The 22,223-nt window shown below is 31.0% G+C and overlaps 13 non-coding genes across 13 annotated transcripts; all 13 read right to left on the reverse strand.

Moving 5' to 3' along the window:
* Positions 1-1,396: 1,396 nt before the first annotated feature.
* On the reverse strand, positions 1,397-1,470 carry TRNAT-AGU (transfer RNA threonine (anticodon AGU)). The gene has a single exon. It is a non-coding gene; the product is annotated as a tRNA-Thr (tRNA).
* Positions 1,471-2,923: 1,453 nt separating this feature from the next.
* On the reverse strand, positions 2,924-2,996 carry TRNAT-CGU (transfer RNA threonine (anticodon CGU)). The gene has a single exon. It is a non-coding gene; the product is annotated as a tRNA-Thr (tRNA).
* Positions 2,997-5,988: 2,992 nt separating this feature from the next.
* On the reverse strand, positions 5,989-6,061 carry TRNAT-CGU (transfer RNA threonine (anticodon CGU)). Its single transcript has one exon. It is a non-coding gene; the product is annotated as a tRNA-Thr (tRNA).
* Positions 6,062-7,656: 1,595 nt separating this feature from the next.
* TRNAT-AGU (transfer RNA threonine (anticodon AGU)) lies at positions 7,657-7,730 on the reverse strand. Its single transcript has one exon. It is a non-coding gene; the product is annotated as a tRNA-Thr (tRNA).
* A 4,002-nt stretch (positions 7,731-11,732) lies between these two features.
* TRNAT-AGU (transfer RNA threonine (anticodon AGU)) lies at positions 11,733-11,806 on the reverse strand. The gene has a single exon. It is a non-coding gene; the product is annotated as a tRNA-Thr (tRNA).
* Positions 11,807-12,752: 946 nt separating this feature from the next.
* Positions 12,753-12,826, reverse strand: TRNAT-AGU (transfer RNA threonine (anticodon AGU)). Its single transcript has one exon. It is a non-coding gene; the product is annotated as a tRNA-Thr (tRNA).
* A 434-nt stretch (positions 12,827-13,260) lies between these two features.
* TRNAT-CGU (transfer RNA threonine (anticodon CGU)) lies at positions 13,261-13,333 on the reverse strand. The gene has a single exon. It is a non-coding gene; the product is annotated as a tRNA-Thr (tRNA).
* Positions 13,334-15,298: 1,965 nt separating this feature from the next.
* On the reverse strand, positions 15,299-15,371 carry TRNAT-CGU (transfer RNA threonine (anticodon CGU)). Its single transcript has one exon. It is a non-coding gene; the product is annotated as a tRNA-Thr (tRNA).
* Positions 15,372-15,939: 568 nt separating this feature from the next.
* Positions 15,940-16,013, reverse strand: TRNAS-AGA (transfer RNA serine (anticodon AGA)). Its single transcript has one exon. It is a non-coding gene; the product is annotated as a tRNA-Ser (tRNA).
* Positions 16,014-16,957: 944 nt separating this feature from the next.
* On the reverse strand, positions 16,958-17,031 carry TRNAT-AGU (transfer RNA threonine (anticodon AGU)). Its single transcript has one exon. It is a non-coding gene; the product is annotated as a tRNA-Thr (tRNA).
* Positions 17,032-17,977: 946 nt separating this feature from the next.
* TRNAT-AGU (transfer RNA threonine (anticodon AGU)) lies at positions 17,978-18,051 on the reverse strand. Its single transcript has one exon. It is a non-coding gene; the product is annotated as a tRNA-Thr (tRNA).
* Positions 18,052-18,485: 434 nt separating this feature from the next.
* Positions 18,486-18,558, reverse strand: TRNAT-CGU (transfer RNA threonine (anticodon CGU)). Its single transcript has one exon. It is a non-coding gene; the product is annotated as a tRNA-Thr (tRNA).
* A 2,992-nt stretch (positions 18,559-21,550) lies between these two features.
* On the reverse strand, positions 21,551-21,623 carry TRNAT-CGU (transfer RNA threonine (anticodon CGU)). Its single transcript has one exon. It is a non-coding gene; the product is annotated as a tRNA-Thr (tRNA).
* Between the last annotated feature and the right edge of the window lie 600 nt (positions 21,624-22,223).

A 22,223-nucleotide genomic window follows, 5' to 3' on the forward strand; every position in this document is an offset into this window, starting at 1 on the left:
AGTGTTTTACATATATTTATCAATATTGCTCAAATCTAGGGTTATATTTCATCTGCCTCTTGCTCATTGAAATACCTTTTTGATTTTGCAATCACAGTATTGTTACTATAATATTGAAAACACTTTCAGTTTTTATTAGGTTTAAGATGATCTGTTCAACCGAAAGATAAATCAGACTTTTCTAATTTAATTGAATCGCAGGACGAATTAATGAAAATTGTTTTTTATTTAAGAATGATAATATTGAAAACACTTTCAGTTTTTATTAGGTTTAAGATGATCTGTTCAACCGAAAGATAAATCAGACTTTTCTAATTTAATTGAATCGCAGGACGAATTAATGAAAATAGGTTTTTTATTTAAGAATGAGGAAAGCAAGGCACTGCTGCGATTTGAACTCAGGATCTCCTGTTTACTAGACAGGCGCTTTAACCAGCTAAGCCACAGCACCCTCTTGAAAATGCTTTAAGGAACAGTTTGCCATATGGTGTTCAAGAGAATCCTAAGTTTTTCACTTTCATAAACATTTCTCAGTTCAGAAAACACTCTACTCAACTACTTTAGACGAGGATACTGATCCTATTCATAAACACCTCATTGATATATTGCTTATCTTGTTCATAAATGTTTTAATCATGCCTACTTTAAGAATTTATTACTTGAATTCAACTCTAGAATGATTTTTTATCTCTATTTTGCTCTTTGTCACTCTTTTTTCCCTTTTTCATTCAAAGAATTACTTTGAAAATCTTCACAATACCACGTTTTTTTGTTTTTCAATTTAAGATGACCCATTCTAATGTTCACAGAACAACACTTTTCTTTTTAAAATGTATTAAACATTTGCGTGATGAAAATTATTTTTACATGTAAGGACCAATAATAAGGTGCTGCTGAGATTTGAACTCAGGATTTCCTGTTTACGAGACATACACTTTAACCACTTAGCCACAGCACCTACTTTAGTGATATATAAGGGATCATTAATTTAGTATTGGTGATCTATTCTGTGCCTGTGTTAAAGTGTCTTAATATGTATTCTAATGTTAAACAAGCAAGGATTCCTAATCTGTAAACAAGAATAGCTATGTTGTATTAAAAAAGAACACATTTTAAACTCAATCCCATATTTTGAATAGTTTATAAATAAGTGTTTTACATATATTCATCAATATTGCTCAAATCTAGGGTCATATTTCATCTGCCTCTTGCTCATTGAAATACTTTTTTGATTTTTGCAATCACAGTATTTTTACGATAATATTGAAAACACTTTCAGTTTTTATTAGGTTTAAGATGATCTGTTCAACCGAAAGATAAATCAGACTTTTCTAATTTAATTGAATCGCAGGACGAATTAATGAAAATATTTTTTTATTTAAGAATGAGGAAAGCAAGGCACTGCTGAGATTTGAACTCAGGATCTCCTGTTTACTAGACAGGCGCTTTAACCAGCTAAGCCACAGCACCCTCTTGAAAATGCTTTAAGGAACAGTTTGCCATTTGGTGTTCATGAGAATCCTAAGTTTTTCACTTTCATAAACATTTCTCAGTTCAGAAAACACTCTACTCAACTACTTTAGACGAGGATACTGATCCTATTCATAAACACCTCATTGATATATTGCTTATCTTGTTCATAAATGTTTTAATCATGCCTACTTTAAGAATTTATTACTTGAATTTAACTCTAGAATGATTTTTTATCTCTATTTTGCTCTTTGTCACTCTTTTTTCCCTTTTTCATTCAAAGAATTACTTTGAAAATCTTCACAATACCACGTTTTTTTGTTTTTCAATTTAAGATGACCCATTCTAATGTTCACAGAACAACACTTTTCTTTTTAAAATGTATTAAACATTTGCGTGATGAAAATTATTTTTACATGTAAGGACCAATAATAAGGTGCTGCTGAGATTTGAACTCTGGATTTCCTGTTTACGAGACAGGCACTTTAACCACTTAGCCACAGCACCTACTTTAGTGATATATAAGGGATCATTAATTTAGTATTGGTGATCTATTCTGTGCCTGTGTTAAAGTGTCTTAATATGTATTCTAATGTTAAACAAGCAAGGATTCCTAATCTGTAAACAAGAATAGCTATGTTGTATTAAAAAAGAACACATTTTAAACTCAATCCCATATTTTGAATAGTTTATAAATAAGTGTTTTACATATATTCATCAATATTGCTCAAATCTAGGGTCATATTTCATCTGCCTCTTGCTCATTGAAATACCTTTTTGATTTTTGCAATCACAGTATTGTTACTATAATATTGAAAACACTTTCATTTTTTATTAGGTTTAAGATGATCTGTTCAACCGAAAGATAAATCAGACTTTTCTAATTTAATTGAATCGCAGGACGACTTAATGAAAATAATTTTTTATTTAAGAATGAGGAAATCAAGGCACTGCTGAGATTTGAAATCAGGATCTCCTGTTTACTAGACAGGCGCTTTAACCAGCTAAGCCACTGCACCGTCTTGAAAATGCTTTAAGGAACAGTTTGCCATATGGTGTTCAAGAGAATCCTGAGTTTTTCACTTTCATAATCATTTCTCAGTTCAGAAAACGCTCTACTCAACTACTTTAAACGAGGATACTGATCCTATTCATAAACACCTCATTGATATATTGCTTATCTTGTTCATAAATGTTTTAATCATGCCTTCTTTAAGAATGCATTACTTGAATTCAACTCTAGAATGATTTTTTATCTCTATTTTGCTCTTTGTCACTCTTTTTTCCCTTTTTCATTCAAAGCATTACTTTGAAAATCTTCACAATACCACGTTTTTTAGTTTTTCAATTTAAGATGACCCATTCTAATGTTCACAGAACAACACTTTTCTTTTTAAAATGTATTAAACATTTGCGTGATGAAAATTATTTTTACATGTAAGGACCAATAATAAGGTGCTGCTGAGATTTGAACTCAGGATTTCCTGTTTACGAGACAGGCACTTTAACCACTTAGTCACAGCACCTACTTTAGTGATATAGAAGGGATCATTAATTTAGTATTGGTGATCAAATTCTGTGCCTGTGTTAAAGTGTCTTCCTATGTATTCTAATGTTAAACAAGCAAGGATTCCTAATCTGTAAAAATAATAGCTATTTTGTATTGCAAAAGAACACATTTTAAACTCAATCCCATATTTTGAATAGTTCATAAATAAGTGTTTTACATATATTCATCAATATTGCTCAAATCTAGGGTCATATTTCATCTGCCTCTTGCTCATTGAAATACCTTTTTGATTTTGCAATCACAGTATTGTTACTGTAATATTGAAAACACTTTCAGTTTTTATTAGGTTTAAGATGATCTGTTCAACCGAAAGATAAATCAGACTTTTCTAATTTAATTTAATCGCAGGACGAATTAATGAAAATAGTTTTTTATTTAAGAATGAGGAAAGCAAGGCACTGCTGCGATTTGAACTCAGGATCTCCTGTTTACTAGACAGGCGCTTTAACCAGCTAAGCCACAGCACCCTCTTGAAAATGCTTTAAGGAATAGTTTGCCATATGGTGTTCAAGAGAATCCTGAGTTTTTCACTTTCATAAACATTTCTCAGTTCAGAAAACACTCTACTCAACTACTTTAGACGAGGATACTGATCCTATTCATAAACACCTCATTGATATATTGCTTATCTTGTTCATAAATGTTTTAATCATGCCTACTTTAATAATTTATTACTTGAATTCAACTCTAGAATGATTTTTTATCTCTATTTTGCTCTTTGTCACTCTTTTTTCCCTTTTTCATTCAAAGAATTACTTTGAAAATCTTCACAATACCACGTTTTTTTGTTTTTCAATTTAAGATGACCCTTTCTAATGTTCACAGAACAACACTTTTCGTTTTAAAATGTATTAAACATTTGCGTGATGAAAATTATTTTTACATGTAAGGACCAATAATAAGGTGCTGCTGAGATTTGAAATCAGAATTTCCTGTTTACAAGACAGGCACTTTAACCACTTAGCCACAGCACCTACTTTAGTGATATAGAAGGGATCATTAATTTAGTATTGGTGATCTATTCTGTGCCTGTGTTAAAGTGTCTTAATATGTATTCTAATGTTAAACAAGCAAGGATTCCTAATCTGTAAACAAGAATAGCTATGTTGTATTAAAAAAGAACACATTTTAAACTCAATCCCATATTTTGAATAGTTCATAAATAAGTGTTTTACATATATTCATCAATATTGCTCAAATCTAGGGTTATATTTCATCTGCCTCTTGCTCATTGAAATACCTTTTTGATTTTGCAATCACAGTATTGTTACTATAATATTGAAAGTGTTGAAAACACTTTCAGTTTTTATTAGATTTAAGATGATCTGTTCAACCGAAAGATAAATCAGACTTTTCTAATTTAATTGAATCGCAGGACGAATTAATGAAAATAGTTTTTTATTGAAGAATGAGGAAAGCAAGGCACTGCTGAGATTTGAACTCAGGATCTCCTGTTTACTAGACAGGCGCTTTAACCAGCTAAGCCACAGGACCCTCTTGAAAATGCTTTAAGGAACAGTTTGCCATATGGTGTTCAAGAGAATCCTGAGTTTTTCACTTTCATAATAATTTCTCAGTTCAGAAAACGCTCTACTCAACTACTTTAGATGAGGATACTGATCCTATTGATAAACACCTCATCGATATATTGCTTATCCTGTTCATAAATGTTTTAATTATGCCTTCTTTAAGAATGCATTACTTGATTTCAACTCTAGAATGATTTTTTATCTCTATTTTGCTCTTTGTCACTCTTTTTTCCCTTTTTCATTCAAAGCATTACTTTGAAAATCTTCACAATACCACGTTTTTTAGTTTTTCAATTTAAGATGACCCATTCTGATGTTCACAGAACAACACTTTTCTTTTTAAAATGTATTAAACATTTACGTGATGAAAATAATTTTTACATGTAAGGACCAATAATAAGGTGCTGCTGAGATTTGAAGTCAGGATTTCCTGTTTACGAGACAGGCGCTTTAACCACTTAGCCACTGCACCTACTTTAGTGAAACAGAAGAGATCATTAATTTAGTATTGGTGATCAAATTCTGTGCCTGTGTTAAAGTGTCTTAATATGTATTCTAATGTTAAACAAGCAAGGATTCCTAATCTGTAAACAAGAATAGCTATGTTGTATTAAAAAAGAACACATTTTAAACTCAATCCCATATTTTGAATAGTTTATAAATAAGTGTTTTACATATATTCATCAATATTGCTCAAATCTAGGGTCATATTTCATCTGCCTCTTGCTCATTGAAATACCTTTTTGATTTTTGCAATCACAGTATTGTTACTATAATATTGAAAACACTTTCAGTTTTTATTCGGTTTAAGATGATCTGTTCAACCGAAAGATAAATCAGACTTTTCTAATTTAATTGAATCGCAGGACGACTTAATGAAAATAATTTTTTATTTAAGAATGAGGAAAGCAAGGCACTGCTGAAATTTGAACTCAGGATCTCCTGTTTACTAGACAGGTGCTTTAACCAGCTAAGCCACAGCACCGTCTTGAAAATGCTTTAAGGAACAGTTTGCCATATGGTGTTCAAGAGAATCCTGAGTTTTTCACTTTCATAATCATTTCTCAGTTCAGAAAACGCTCTACTCAACTACTTTAGACGAGGATACTGATCCTATTCATAAACACCTCATTGATATATTGCTTATCTTGTTCATAAATGTTTTAATCATGCCTTCTTTAAGAATGCATTACTTGAATTCAACTCTAGAATGATTTTTTATCTCTATTTTGCTCTTTGTCACTCTTTTTTCCCTTTTTCATTCAAAGCATTACTTTGAAAATCTTCACACTACCACGTTTTTTAGTTTTTCAATTTAAGATGACCCATTCTATTGTTCACAGAACAACACTTTTCTTTTTAAAATGTAATAAACATTTGCGTGATGAAAATTATTTTTACATGTAAGGACCAATAATAAGGTGCTGCTGAGATTTGAACTCAGGATTTCCTGTTTACGAGACAGGCACTTTAACCACTTAGCCACAGCACCTACTTTAGTGATATAGAAGGGATCATTAATTTAGTATTGGTGATCAAATTCTGTGCCTGTGTTAAAGTGTCTTAATATGTATTCTAATGTTAAACAAGCAAGGATTCCTAATCTGTAAACAAGAATAGCTATGTTGTATTAAAAAAGAACACATTTTAAACTCAATCCCATATTTTGAATAGTTCATAAATAAGTGTTTTACATATATTCATCAATATTGCTCAAATCTAGGGTTATATTTCATCTGCCTCTTGCTCATTGAAATACCTTTTTGATTTTGCAATCACAGTATTGTTACTATAATATTGAAAACACTTTCAGTTTTTATTAGGTTTAAGATGATCTGTTCAACCGAAAGATAAATCAGACTTTTCTAATTTAATTGAATCGCAGGACGAATTAATGAAAATAGTTTTTTATTTAAGAATGATAATATTGAAAACACTTTCAGTTTTTATTAGGTTTAAGATGATCTGTTCAACCGAAAGATAAATCAGACTTTTCTAATTTAATTGAATCGCAGGACGAATTAATGAAAATAATTTTTTATTTAAGAATGAGGAAAGCAAGGCACTGCTGAGATTTTAACTCAGGATCTCCTGTTTACTAGACAGGCGCTTTAACCAGCTAAGCCACAGCACCTTCTTGAAAATGCTTTAAGGAACAGTTTGCCATATGGTGTTCAAGAGAATCCTGAGTTTTTCACTTTCATAATCATTTCTCAGTTCAGAAAACGCTCTACTCAACTACTTTAGACGAGGAAACTGATCCTATTCATAAACACCTCATTGATATATTGCTTATCTTGTTCATAAATGTTTTAATCATGCCTTCTTTAAGAATGCATTACTTGAATTCAACTCTAGAATGATTTTTTATCTCTATTTTGCTCTTTGTCACTCTTTTTTCCCTTTTTCATTCAAAGCATTACTTTGAAAATCTTCACAATACCACGTTTTTTAGTTTTTCAATTTAAGATGACCCATTCTAATGTTCACAGAACAACACTTTTCTTCTTAAAATGTATTAAACATTTGCGTGATGAAAATTATTTTTACATGTAAGGACCAATAATAAGGTGCTGCTGAGATTTGAAATCAGAATTTCCAGTTTACAAGACAGGCACTTTAACCACTTAGCCACAGCACCTACTTTAGTGATATAGAAGGGATCATTAATTTAGTATTGGTGATCTATTCTGTGCCTGTGTTAAAGTGTCTTAATATGTATTCTAATGTTAAACAAGCAAGGATTCCTAATCTGTAAACAAGAATAGCTATGTTGTATTAAAAAAGAACACATTTTAAACTCAATCCCATATTTTGAATAGTTCATAAATAAGTGTTTTACATATATTCATCAATATTGCTCAAATCTAGGGTTATATTTCATCTGCCTCTTGCTCATTGAAATACCTTTTTGATTTTGCAATCACAGTATTGTTACTATAATATTGAAAGTGTTGAAAACACTTTCAGTTTTTATTAGATTTAAGATGATCTGTTCAACCGAAAGATAAATCAGACTTTTCTAATTTAATTGAATCGCAGGACGAATTAATGAAAATAGTTTTTTATTGAAGAATGAGGAAAGCAAGGCACTGCTGAGATTTGAACTCAGGATCTCCTGTTTACTAGACAGGCGCTTTAACCAGCTAAGCCACAGCCCCCTCTTGAAAACGCTATAAGGAACAGTTTGCCATATGGTGTTCAAGAGAATCCTGAGTTTTTCACTTTCATAATAATTTCTCAGTTCAGAAAACGCTCTACTCAACTACTTTAGATGAGGATACTGATCCTATTGATAAACACCTCATTGATATATTGCTTATCCTGTTCATAAATGTTTTAATTATGCCTTCTTTAAGAATGCATTACTTGATTTCAACTCTAGAATGATTTTTTATCTCTATTTTGCTCTTTGTCACTCTTTTTTCCCTTTTTCATTCAAAGCATTACTTTGAAAATCTTCACAATACCACGTTTTTTAGTTTTTCAATTTAAGATGACCCATTCTGATGTTCACAGAACAACACTTTTCTTTTTAAAATGTATTAAACATTTACGTGATGAAAATTATTTTTACATGTAAGGACCAATAATAAGGTGCTGCTAAGATTTGAAGTCAGGATTTCCTGTTTACGAGACAGGCGCTTTAACCACTTAGCCACTGCACCTACTTTAGTGAAACAGAAGAGATCATTAATTTAGTATTGGTGATCAAATTCTGTGCCTGTGTTAAAGTGTCTTAATATGTATTCTAATGTTAAACAAGCAAGGATTCCTAATCTGTAAACAAGAATAGCTATGTTGTATTAAAAAAGAACACATTTTAAACTCAATCCCATATTTTGAATAGTTTATAAATAAGTGTTTTACATATATTCATCAATATTGCTCAAATCTAGGGTCATATTTCATCTGCCTCTTGCTCATTGAAATACCTTTTTGATTTTTGCAATTACAGTATTGTTACTATAATATTGAAAACACTTTCAGTTTTTATTCGGTTTAAGATGATCTGTTCAACCGAAAGATAAATCAGACTTTTCTAATTTAATTGAATCGCAGGACGACTTAATGAAAATAATTTTTTATTTAAGAATGAGGAAAGCAAGGCACTGCTGAAATTTGAACTCAGGATCTCCTGTTTACTAGACAGGTGCTTTAACCAGCTAAGCCACAGCACCGTCTTGAAAATGCTTTAAGGAACAGTTTGCCATATGGTGTTCAAGAGAATCCTGAGTTTTTCTCTTTCATAATCATTTCTCAGTTCAGAAAACGCTCTACTCAACTACTTTAGACGAGGATACTGATCCTATTCATAAACACCTCATTGATATATTGATAATCTTGTTCATAAATGTTTTAATCATGCCTTCTTTAAGAATGTATTACTTGAATTCAACTCTAGAATGATTTTTTATCTCTATTTTGCTCTTTGTCACTCTTTTTTCCCTTTTTCATTCAAAGCATTACTTTGAAAATCTTCACACTACCACGTTTTTTAGTTTTTTAATTTAAGATGACCCATTCTAATGTTCACAGAACAACACTTTTCTTTTTAAAATGTATTAAACATTTGCGTGATGAAAATTATTTTTACATGTAAGGACCAATAATAAGGTGCTGCTGAGATTTGAGCTCAGGATTTCTGTTTTACGAGACAGGCACTTTAACCACTTAGCCACAGCACCTACTTTAGTGATATAGAAGGGATCATTAATTTAGTATTGGTGATCAAATTCTGTGCCTGTGTTAAAGTGTCTTAATATGTATTCTAATGTTAAACAAGCAAGGATTCCTAATCTGTAAACAAGAATAGCTATGTTGTATTAAAAAAGAACACAATTTAAACTCAATCCCATATTTTGAATAGTTCATAAATAAGTGTTTTACATATATTCATCAATATTGCTCAAATCTAGGGTTATATTTCATCTGCCTCTTGCTCATTGAAATACCTTTTTGATTTTGCAATCACAGTATTGTTACTATAATATTGAAAACACTTTCAGTTTTTATTAGGTTTAAGATGATCTGTTCAACCGAAAGATAAATCAGACTTTTATAATTTAATTGAATCGCAGGACGAATTAATGAAAATAGTCTTTTATTTAAGAATGAGAAAAGCAAGGCACTGCTGCGATTTGAACTCAGGATCTCCTGTTTACTAGACAGGCGCTTTAACCAGCTAAGCCACAGCACCCTCTTGAAAATGCTTTAAGGAACAGTTTGCCATATGGTGTTCAAGAGAATCCTAAGTTTTTCACTTTCATAAACATTTCTCAGTTCAGAAAACACTCTACTCAACTACTTTAGACGAGGATACTGATCCTATTCATAAACACCTCATTGATATATTGCTTATCTTGTTCATAAATGTTTTAATCATGCCTACTTTAAGAATTTATTACTTGAATTCAACTCTAGAATGATTTTTTATCTCTATTTTGCTCTTTGTCACTCTTTTTTCCCTTTTTCATTCAAAGAATTACTTTGAAAATCTTCACAATACCACTTTTTTTTGTTTTTCAATTTAAGATGACCCTTTCTAATGTTCACAGAACAACACTTTTCTTTTTAAAATGTATTAAACATTTGCGTCATGAAAATTATTTTTACATGTAAGGACCAATAGTAAGGTGCTGCTGAGATTTGAACTCAGGATTTCCTGTTTACGAGACAGGCACTTTAACCACTTAGCCACAGGACCTACTTTAGTGATATATAAGGGATCATTAATTTAGTATTGGTGATCTATTCTGTGCCTGTGTTAAAGTGTCTTAATATGTATTCTAATGTTAAACAAGCAAGGATTCCTAATCTGTAAACAAGAATAGCTATGTTGTATTAAAAAAGAACACATTTTAAACTCAATCCCATATTTTGAATAGTTTATAAATAAGTGTTTTACATATATTCATCAATATTGCTCAAATCTAGGGTCATATTTCATCTGCCTCTTGCTCATTGAAATACCTTTTTGATTTTTGCAATCACAGTATTGTTACTATAATATTGAAAACACTTTCAGTTTTTATTAGGTTTAAGATGATCTGTTCAACCGAAAGATAAATCAGACTTTTCTAATTTAATTGAATCGCAGGACGACTTAATGAAAATAATTTTTTATTTAAGAATGAGGAAAGCAAGGCACTGCTGAGATTTGAACTCAGGATCTCCTGTTTATTAGACAGGCGCTTTAACCAGCTAAGCCACAGCACCGTCTTGAAAATGCTTTAAGGAACAGTTTGCCATATGGTGTTCAAGAGAATCCTGAGTTTTTCACTTTCATAATCATTTCTCAGTTCAGAAAACTCTTTACTCAACTACTTTAGACGAGGATACTGATCCTATTCATAAACACCTCGTTGATATATTGCTTATCTTGTTCATAAATGTTTTAATCATGCCTTCTTTAAGAATGCATTACTTGAATTCAACTCTAGAATGATTTTTTATCTCTATTTTGCTCTTTGTCACTCTTTTTTCCCTTTTTCATTCAAAGCATTACTTTGAAAATCTTCACAATACCACGTTTTTTAGTTTTTCAATTTAAGATGACCCATTCTAATGTTCACAGAACAACACTTTTCTTTTTAAAATGTATTAAACATTTGCGTGATGAAAATTAGTTTTACATGTAAGGACCAATAATAAGGTGCTGCTGAGATTTGAACTCAGAATTTCCTGTTTACAAGACAGGCACTTTAACCACTTAGCCACAGCACCTACTTTAGTGATATAGAAGGGATCATTAATTTAGTATTGGTGATCTATTCTGTGCCTGTGTTAAAGTGTCTTAATATGTATTCTAATGTTAAACAAGCAAGGATTCCTAATCTATAAACAAGAATAGCTATGTTGTATTAAAAAAGAACACATTTTAAACTCAATCCCATATTTTGAATAGTTCATAAATAAGTGTTTTACATATATTCATCAATATTGCTCAAATCTAGGGTTATATTTCATCTGCCTCTTGCTCATTGAAATACCTTTTTGATTTTGCAATCACAGTATTGTTACTATAATATTGAAAACACTTTCAGTTTTTATTAGATTTAAGATGATCTGTTCAACCGAAAGATAAATCAGACTTTTCTAATTTAATTGAATCGCAGGACGAATTAATGAAAATAATTTTTTATTGAAGAATGAGGAAAGCAAGGCACTGCTGAGATTTGAACTCAGGATCTCCTGTTTACTAGACAGGCGCTTTAACCAGCTAAGCCACAGCCCCCTCTTGAAAACGCTTTAAGGAACAGTTTGCCATATGGTGTTCAAGAGAATCCTGAGTTTTTCACTTTCATAATAATTTCTCAGTTCAGAAAACGCTCTACTCAACTACTTTAGATGAGGATACTGATCCTATTGATAAACACCTCATTGATATATTGCTTATCCTGTTCATAAATGTTTTAATTATGCCTTCTTTAAGAATGCATTACTTTATTTCAACTCTAGAATGATTTTTTATCTCTATTTTGCTCTTTGTCACTCTTTTTTCCCTTTTTCATTCAAAGCATTACTTTGAAAATCTTCACAATACCACGTTTTTTAGTTTTTCAATTTAAGATGACCCATTCTGATGTTCACAGAACAACACTTTTCTTTTTAAAATGTATTAAACATTTACGTGATGAAAATTATTTTTACATGTAAGGACCAATAATAAGGTGCTGCTAAGATTTGAAGTCAGGATTTCCTGTTTACGAGACAGGCGCTTTAACCACTTAGCCACTGCACCTACTTTAGTGAAACAGAAGAGATCATTAATTTAGTATTGGTGATCAAATTCTGTGCCTGTGTTAAAGTTCCTTAATATGTATTCTAATGTTAAACAAGCAAGGATTCCTAATCTGTAAACAAGAATAGCTATGTTGTATTAAAAAAGAACACCTTTTAAACTCAATCCCATATTTTGAATAGTTTATAAATAAGTGTTTTACATATATTCATCAATATTGCTCAAATCTAGGGTCATATTTCATCTGCCTCTTGCTCATTGAAATACCTTTTTGATTTTTGCAATCACAGTATTGTTACTATAATATTGAAAACACTTTCAGTTTTTATTAGGTTTAAGATGATCTGTTCAACCGAAAGATAAATCAGACTTTTCTAATTTAATTGAATCGCAGGACGACTTAATGAAAATAATTTTTTATTTAAGAATGAGGAAAGCAAGGCACTGCTGAGATTTGAACTCAGGATCTCCTGTTTACTAGACAGGCGCTTTAACCAGCTAAGCCACAGCACCGTCTTGAAAATGCTTTAAGGAACAGTTTGCCATATGGTGTTCAAGAGAATCCTGAGTTTTTCACTTTCATAATCATTTCTCTGTTCAGAAAACGCTCTACTCAACTACTTTAAACGAGGATACTGATCCTATTCATAAACACCTCATTGATATATTGCTTATCTTGTTCATAAATGTTTTAATCATGCCTTCTTTAAGAATGCATTACTTGAATTCAACTCTAGAATGATTTTTTATCTCTATTTTGCTCTTTGTCACTCTTTTTTCCCTTTTTCATTCAAAGCATTACTTTGAAAATCTTCACAATACCACGTTTTTTAGTTTTTCAATTTAAGATGACCCATTCTAATGTTCACAGAACAACACTTTTCTTTTTAAAATGTATTAAACATTTGCGTGATGAAAATTATTTTTACATGTAAGGACCAATAATAAGGTGCTGCTGAGATTTGAACTCAGGATTTCCTGTTTACGAGACAGGCACTTTAACCACTTAGCCACAGCACCTACTTTAGTGATATAGAAGGGATCATTAATTTAGTATTGGTGATCAAATTGTGTGCCTGTGTTAAAGTGTCTTCATATGTATTCTAATGTTAAACAAGCAAGGATTCCTAATCTGTAAAAATAATAGCTATTTTGTATTGCAAAAGAACACATTTTAAACTCAATCCCATATTTTGAATAGTTCATAAATAAGTGTTTTACATATATTCATCAATATTGCTCAAATGTAGGGTCATATTTCATCTGCCTCTTGCTCATTGAAATACCTTTTTGATTTTGCAATCACAGTATTGTTACTGTAATATTGAAAACACTTTCAGTTTTTATTAGGTTTAAGATGATCTGTTCAACCGAAAGATAAATCAGACTTTTCTAATTTAATTGAATCGCAGGACGAATTAATGAAAAAAGTTTTTTATTTAAGAATGAGGAAAGCAAGGCACTGCTGAGATTTGAACTCAGGATCTCCTGTTTACTAGACAGGCGCTTTAACCAGCTAAGCCACAGGACCCTCTTGAAAATGCTTTAAGGAACAGTTTGCCATATGGTGTTCAAGAGAATCCTGAGTTTTTCACTTTCATAATAATTTCTCAGTTCAGAAAACGCTCTACTCAACTACTTTAGATGAGGATACTGATCCTATTGATAAACACCTCATCGATATATTGCTTATCCTGTTCATAAATGTTTTAATTATGCCTTCTTTAAGAATGCATTACTTGATTTCAACTCTAGAATGATTTTTTATCTCTATTTTGCTCTTTGTCACTCTTTTTTCCCTTTTTCATTCAAAGCATTACTTTGAAAATCTTCACAATACCACGTTTTTTAGTTTTTCAATTTAAGATGACCCATTCTGATGTTCACAGAACAACACTTTTCTTTTTAAAATGTATTAAACATTTACGTGATGAAAATTATTTTTACATGTAAGGACCAATAATAAGGTGCTGCTGAGATTTGAAGTCAGGATTTCCTGTTTACGAGACAGGCGTTTTAACCACTTAGCCACTGCACCTACTTTAGTGAAACAGAAGAGATCATTAATTTAGTATTGGTGATCAAATTCTGTGCCTGTGTTAAAGTGTCTTAATATGTATTCTAATGTTAAACAAGCAAGGATTCCTAATCTGTAAACAAGAATAGCTATGTTGCATTAAAAAAGAACACATTTTAAACTCAATCCAATATTTTGAATAGTTTATAAATAAGTGTTTTACATATATTCATCAATATTGCTCAAATCTAGGGTCATATTTCATCTGCCTCTTGCTCATTGAAATACCTTTTTGATTTTTGCAATCACAGTATTGTTACTATAATATTGAAAACACTTTCAGTTTTTATTCGGTTTAAGATGATCTGTTCAACCGAAAGATAAATCAGACTTTTCTAATTTAATTGAATCGCAGGACGACTTAATGAAAATAATTTTTTATTTAAGAATGAGGAAAGCAAGGAACTGCTGAAATTTGAACTCAGGATCTCCTGTTTACTAGACAGGTGCTTTAACCAGCTAAGCCACAGCACCGTCTTGAAAATGCTTTAAGGAACAGTTTGCCATATGGTGTTCAAGAGAATCCTGAGTTTTTCACTTTCATAATCATTTCTCAGTTCAGAAAACGCTCTACTCAACTACTTTAGACGAGGATACTGATCCTATTCATAAACACCTCATTGATATATTGCTTATCTTGTTCATAAATGTTTTAATCATGCCTTCTTTAAGAATGTATTACTTGAATTCAACTCTAGAATGATTTTTTATCTCTATTTTGCTCTTTGTCACTCTTTTTTCCCTTTTTCATTCAAAGCATTACTTTGAAAATCTTCACACTACCACGTTTTTTAGTTTTTCAATTTAAGATGACCCATTCTAATGTTCACAGAACAACACTTTTCTTTTTAAAATGTATTAAACATTTGCGTGATGAAAATTATTTTTACATGTAAGGACCAATAATAAGGTGCTGCTGAGATTTGAACTCAGGATTTCCTGTTTACGAGACAGGCACTTTAACCACTTAGCCACAGCACCTACTTTAGTGATATAGAAGGGATCATTAATTTAGTATTGGTGATCAAATTCTGTGCCTGTGTTAAAGTGTCTTAATATGTATTCTAATGTTAAACAAGCAAGGATTCCTAATCTGTAAACAAGAATAGCTATGTTGTATTAAAAAAGAACACATTTTAAACTCAATCCCATATTTTGAATAGTTCATAAATAAGTGTTTTACATATATTCATCAATATTGCTCAAATCTAGGGTTATATTTCATCTGCCTCTTGATCATTGAAATACCTTTTTGATTTTGCAATCACAGTATTGTTACTATAATATTGAAAACACTTTCAGTTTTTATTAGGTTCAAGATGATCTGTTCAACCGAAAGATAAATCAGACTTTTCTAATTTAATTGAATCGCAGGACGAATTAATGAAAATAGTTTTTTATTTAAGAATGATAATATTGAAAACACTTTCAGTTTTTATTAGGTTTAAGATGATCTGTTCAACCGAAAGATAAATCAGACTTTTCTAATTTAATTGAATCGCAGGACGAATTAATGAAAATAGTTTTTTATTTAAGAATGAGGAAAGCAAGGCACTGCTGCGATTTGAACTCAGGATCTCCTGTTTTCTAGACAGGCGCTTTAACCAGCTAAGCCACAGCACCCTCTTGAAAATGCTTTAATGAACAGTTTGCCATATGGTGTTCAAGAGAATCCTAAGTTTTTCACTTTCATAAACATTTCTCAGTTCAGAAAACACTCTACTCAACTACTTTAGACGAGGATACTGATCCTATTCATAAACACCTCGTTGATATATTGCTTATCTTGTTCATAAATGTTTTAATCATGCCTTCTTTAAGAATGCATTACTTGAATTCAACTCTAGAATGATTTTTTATCTCTATTTTGCTCTTTGTCACTCTTTTTTCCCTTTTTCATTCAAAGCATTACTTTGAAAATCTTCACAATACCACGTTTTTTAGTTTTTCAATTTAAGATGACCCATTCTAATGTTCACAGAACAACACTTTTCTTTTTAAAATGTATTAAACATTTGCGTGATGAAAATTAGTTTTACATGTAAGGACCAATAATAAGGTGCTGCTGAGATTTGAACTCAGAATTTCCTGTTTACAAGACAGGCACTTTAACCACTTAGCCACAGCACCTACTTTAATGATATAGAAGGGATCATTAATTTAGTATTGGTGATATATTCTGTGCCTGTGTTAAAGTGTCTTAATATGTATTCTAATGTTAAACAAGCAAGGATTCCTAATCTATAAACAAGAATAGCTATGTTGTATTAAAAAAGAACACATTTTAAACTCAATCCCATATTTTGAATAGTTCATAAATAAGTGTTTTACATATATTCATCAGTATTGCTCAAATCTAGGGTTATATTTCATCTGCCTCTTGCTCATTGAAATACCTTTTTGATTTTGCAATCACAGTATTGTTACTATAATATTGAAAACACTTTCAGTTTTTATTAGATTTAAGATGATCTGTTCAACCGAAAGATAAATCAGACTTTTCTAATTTAATTGAATCGCAGGACGAATTAATGAAAATAATTTTTTATTGAAGAATGAGGAAAGCAAGGCACTGCTGAGATTTGAACTCAGGATCTCCTGTTTACTAGACAGGCGCTTTAACCAGCTAAGCCACAGCCCCCTCTTGAAAACGCTTTAAGGAACAGTTTGCCATATGGTGTTCAAGAGAATCCTGAGTTTTTCACTTTCATAATAATTTCTCAGTTCAGAAAACGCTCTACTCAACTACTTTAGATGAGGATACTGATCCTATTGATAAACACCTCATTGATATATTGCTTATCCTGTTCATAAATGTTTTAATTATGCCTTCTTTAAGAATGCATTACTTGATTTCAACTCTAGAATTATTTTTTATCTCTATTTTGCTCTTTGTCACTCTTTTTTCCCTTTTTCATTCAAAGCATTACTTTGAAAATCTTCACAATACCACGTTTTTTAGTTTTTCAATTTAAGATGACCCATTCTGATGTTCACAGAACAACACTTTTCTTTTTAAAATGTATTAAACATTTACGTGATGAAAATTATTTTTACATGTAAGGACCAATAATAAGGTGCTGCTAAGATTTGAAGTCAGGATTTCCTGTTTACGAGACAGGCGCTTTAACCACTTAGCCACTGCACCTACTTTAGTGAAACAGAAGAGATCATTAATTTAGTATTGGTGATCAAATTCTGTGCCTGTGTTAAAGTGTCTTAATATGTATTCTAATGTTAAACAAGCAAGGATTCCTAATCTGTAAACAAGAATAGCTATGTTGTATTAAAAAAGAACACATTTTAAACTCAATTCCATATTTTGAATAGTTTATAAATAAGTGTTTTACATATATTTATCAATATTGCTCAAATCTAGGGTCATATTTCATCTGTCTCTTGCTCATTGAAATACCTTTTTGATTTTTGCAATCACAGTATTGTTACTATAATATTGAAAACACTTTCAGTTTTTATTAGGTTTAAGATGATCTGTTCAACCGAAAGATAAATCAGACTTTTCTAATTTAATTGAATCGCAGGACGACTTAATGAAAATAATTTTTTATTTAAGAATGAGGAAAGCAAGGCACTGCTGAGATTTGAACTCAGGATCTCCTGTTTACTAGACAGGCGCTTTAACCAGCTAAGCCACAGCACCGTCTTGAAAATGCTTTAAGGAACAGTTTGCCATATGGTGTTCAAGAGAATCCTGAGTTTTTCACTTTCATAATCATTTCTCTGTTCAGAAAACTCTCTACTCAACTACTTTAAACGAGGATACTGATCCTATTCATAAACACCTCATTGATATATTGCTTATCTTGTTCATAAATGTTTTAATCATGCCTTCTTTAAGAATGCATTACTTGAATTCAACTCTAGAATGATTTTTTATCTCTATTTTGCTCTTTGTCACTCTTTATTCCCTTTTTCATTCAAAGCATTACTTTGAAAATCTTCACAATACCACGTTTTTTAGTTTTTCAATTTAAGATGACCCATTCTAATGTTCACAGAACAACACTTTTCTTTTTAAAATGTATTAAACATTTGCGTGATGAAAATTATTTTTACATGTAAGGACCAATAATAAGGTGCTGCTGAGATTTGAACTCAGGATTTCCTGTTTACGAGACAGGCACTTTAACCACTTAGCCACAGCACCTACTTTAGTGATATAGAAGGGATCATTAATTTAGTATTGGTGATCAAATTGTGTGCCTGTGTTAAAGTGTCTTCATATGTATTCTAATGTTAAACAAGCAAGGATTCCTAATCTGTAAAAATAATAGCTATTTTGTATTGCAAAAGAACACATTTAAAACTCAATCCCATATTTTGAATAGTTCATAAATAAGTGTTTTACATATATTCATCAATATTGCTCAAATGTAGGGTCATATTTCATCTGCCTCTTGCTCATTGAAATACCTTTTTGATTTTGCAATCACAGTATTGTTACTGTAATATTGAAAACACTTTCAGTTTTTATTAGGTTTAAGATGATCTGTTCAACCGAAAGATAAATCAGACTTTTCTAATTTAATTTAATCGCAGGACGAATTAATGAAAATAGTTTTTTATTTAAGAATGAGGAAAGCAAGGCACTGCTGCGATTTGAACTCAGGATCTCCTGTTTACTAGACAGGCGCTTTAACCAGCTAAGCCATAGCACCCTCTTGAAAATGCTTTAAGGAACAGTTTGCCATATGGTGTTCAAGAGAATCCTGAGTTTTTCACTTTCATAAACATTTCTCAGTTCAGAAAACACTCTACTCAACTACTTTAGACGAGGATACTGATCCTATTCATAAACACGTCATTGATATATTGCTTATCTTGTTCATAAATGTTTTAATCATGCCTACTTTAATAATTTATTACTTGAATTCAACTCTAGAATGATTTTTTATCTCTATTTTGCTCTTTGTCACTCTTTTTTCCGTTTTTCATTCAAAGAATTACTTTGAAAATCTTCACAATACCACGTTTTTTTGTTTTTCAATTTAAGATGACCCTTTCTAATGTTCACAGAACAACACTTTTCTTTTTAAAATGTATTAAACATTTGCGTGATGAAAATTATTTTTACATGTAAGGACCAATAATAAGGTGCTGCTGAGATTTGAAATCAGAATTTCCTGTTTACAAGACAGGCACTTTAACCACTTAGCCACAGCACCTACTTTAGTGATATAGAAGGGATCATTAATTTAGTATTGGTGATCTATTCTGTGCCTGTGTTAAAGTGTCTTAATATGTATTCTAATGTTAAACAAGCAAGGATTCCTAATCTGTAAACAAGAATAGCTATGTTGTATTAAAAAAGAACACATTTTAAACTCAATCCCATATTTTGAATAGTTCATAAATAAGCGTTTTACATATATTCATCAATATTGCTCAAATCTAGGGTTATATTTCATCTGCCTCTTGCTCATTGAAATACCTTTTTGATTTTGCAATCACAGTATTGTTACTATAATATTGAAAGTGTTGAAAACACTTTCAGTTTTTATTAGATTTAAGATGATCTGTTCAACCGAAAGATAAATCAGACTTTTCTAATTTAATTGAATCGCAGGACGAATTAATGAAAATAGTTTTTTATTGAAGAATGAGGAAAGCAAGGCACTGCTGAGATTTGAACTCAGGATCTCCTGTTTACTAGACAGGCGCTTTAACCAGCTAAGCCACAGGACCCTCTTGAAAATGCTTTAAGGAACAGTTTGCCATATGGTGTTCAAGAGAATCCTGAGTTTTTCACTTTCATAATAATTTCTCAGTTCAGAAAACGCTCTACTCAACTACTTTAGATGAGGATACTGATCCTATTGATAAACACCTCATCGATATATTGCTTATCCTGTTCATAAATGTTTTAATTATGCCTTCTTTAAGAATGCATTACTTGATTTCAACTCTAGAATGATTTGTTATCTCTATTTTGCTCTTTGTCACTCTTTTTTCCCTTTTTCATTCAAAGCATTACTTTGAAAATCTTCACAATACCACGTTTTTTAGTTTTTCAATTTAAGATGACCCATTCTGATGTTCACAGAACAACACTTTTCTTTTTAAAATGTATTAAACATTTACGTGATGAAAATAATTTTTACATGTAAGGACCAATAATAAGGTGCTGCTGAGATTTGAAGTCAGGATTTCCGGTTTACGAGACAGGCGCTTTAACCACTTAGCCACTGCACCTACTTTAGTGAAACAGAAGAGATCATTAATTTAGTATTGGTGATCAAATTCTGTGCCTGTGTTAAAGTGTCTTAATATGTATTCTAATGTTAAACAAGCAAGGATTCCTAATCTGTAAACAAGAATAGCTATGTTGTATTAAAAAAGAACACATTTTAAACTCAATCCCATATTTTGAATAGTTTATAAATAAGTGTTTTACATATATTCATCAATATTGCTCAAATCTAGGGTCATATTTCATCTGCCTCTTGCTCATTGAAATACCTTTTTGATTTTTGCAATCACAGTATTGTTACTATAATATTGAAAACACTTTCAGTTTTTATTCGGTTTAAGATGATCTGTTCAACCGAAAGATAAATCAGACTTTTCTAATTTAATTGAATCGCAGGACGACTTAATGAAAATAATTTTTTATTTAAGAATGAGGAAAGCAAGGCACTGCTGAAATTTGAACTCAGGATCTCCTGTTTACTAGACAGGTGCTTTAACCAGCTAAGCCACAGCACCGTCTTGAAAATGCTTTAAGGAACAGTTTGCCATATGGTGTTCAAGAGAATCCTGAGTTTTTCACTTTCATAATCATTTCTCAGTTCAGAAAACGCTCTACTCAACTACTTTAGACGAGGATACTGATCCTATTCATAAACACCTCATTGATATATTGCTTATCTTGTTCATAAATGTTTTAATCATGCCTTCTTTAAGAATGCATTACTTGAATTCAACTCTAGAATGATTTTTTATCTCTATTTTGCTCTTTGTCACTCTTTTTTCCCTTTTTCATTCAAAGCATTACTTTGAAAATCTTCACACTACCACGTTTTTTAGTTTTTCAATTTAAGATGACCCATTCTATTGTTCACAGAACAACACTTTTCTTTTTAAAATGTATTAAACATTTGCGTGATGAAAATTATTTTTACATGTAAGGACCAATAATAAGGTGCTGCTGAGATTTGAACTCAGGATTTCCTGTTTACGAGACAGGCACTTTAACCACTTAGCCACAGCACCTACTTTAGTGATATAGAAGGGATCATTAATTTAGTATTGGTGATCAAATTCTGTGCCTGTGTTAAAGTGTCTTAATATGTATTCTAATGTTAAACAAGCAAGGATTCCTAATCTGTAAACAAGAATAGCTATGTTGTATTAAAAAAGAACACATTTTAAACTCAATCCCATATTTTGAATAGTTCATAAATAAGTGTTTTACATATATTCATCAATATTGCTCAAATCTAGGGTTATATTTCATCTGCCTCTTGCTCATTGAAATACCTTTTTGATTTTGCAATCACAGTATTGTTACTATAATATTGAAAACACTTTCAGTTTTTATTAGGTTTAAGATGATCTGTTCAACCGAAAGATAAATCAGACTTTTCTAATTTAATTGAATCGCAGGACGAATTAATGAAAATAGTTTTTTATTTAAGAATGATAATATTGAAAACACTTTCAGTTTTTATTAGGTTTAAGATGATCTGTTCAACCGAAAGATAAATCAGACTTTTCTAATTTAATTGAATCGCAGGACGAATTAATGAAAATAATTTTTTATTTAAGAATGAGGAAAGCAAGGCACTGCTGAGATTTTAACTCAGGATCTCC

The sequence above is a fragment of the Triturus cristatus genome, chromosome 8 (genome assembly GCF_964204655.1).
Source record: "Triturus cristatus chromosome 8, aTriCri1.1, whole genome shotgun sequence".
Taxonomy (NCBI): Eukaryota; Metazoa; Chordata; class Amphibia; order Caudata; family Salamandridae; genus Triturus; species Triturus cristatus.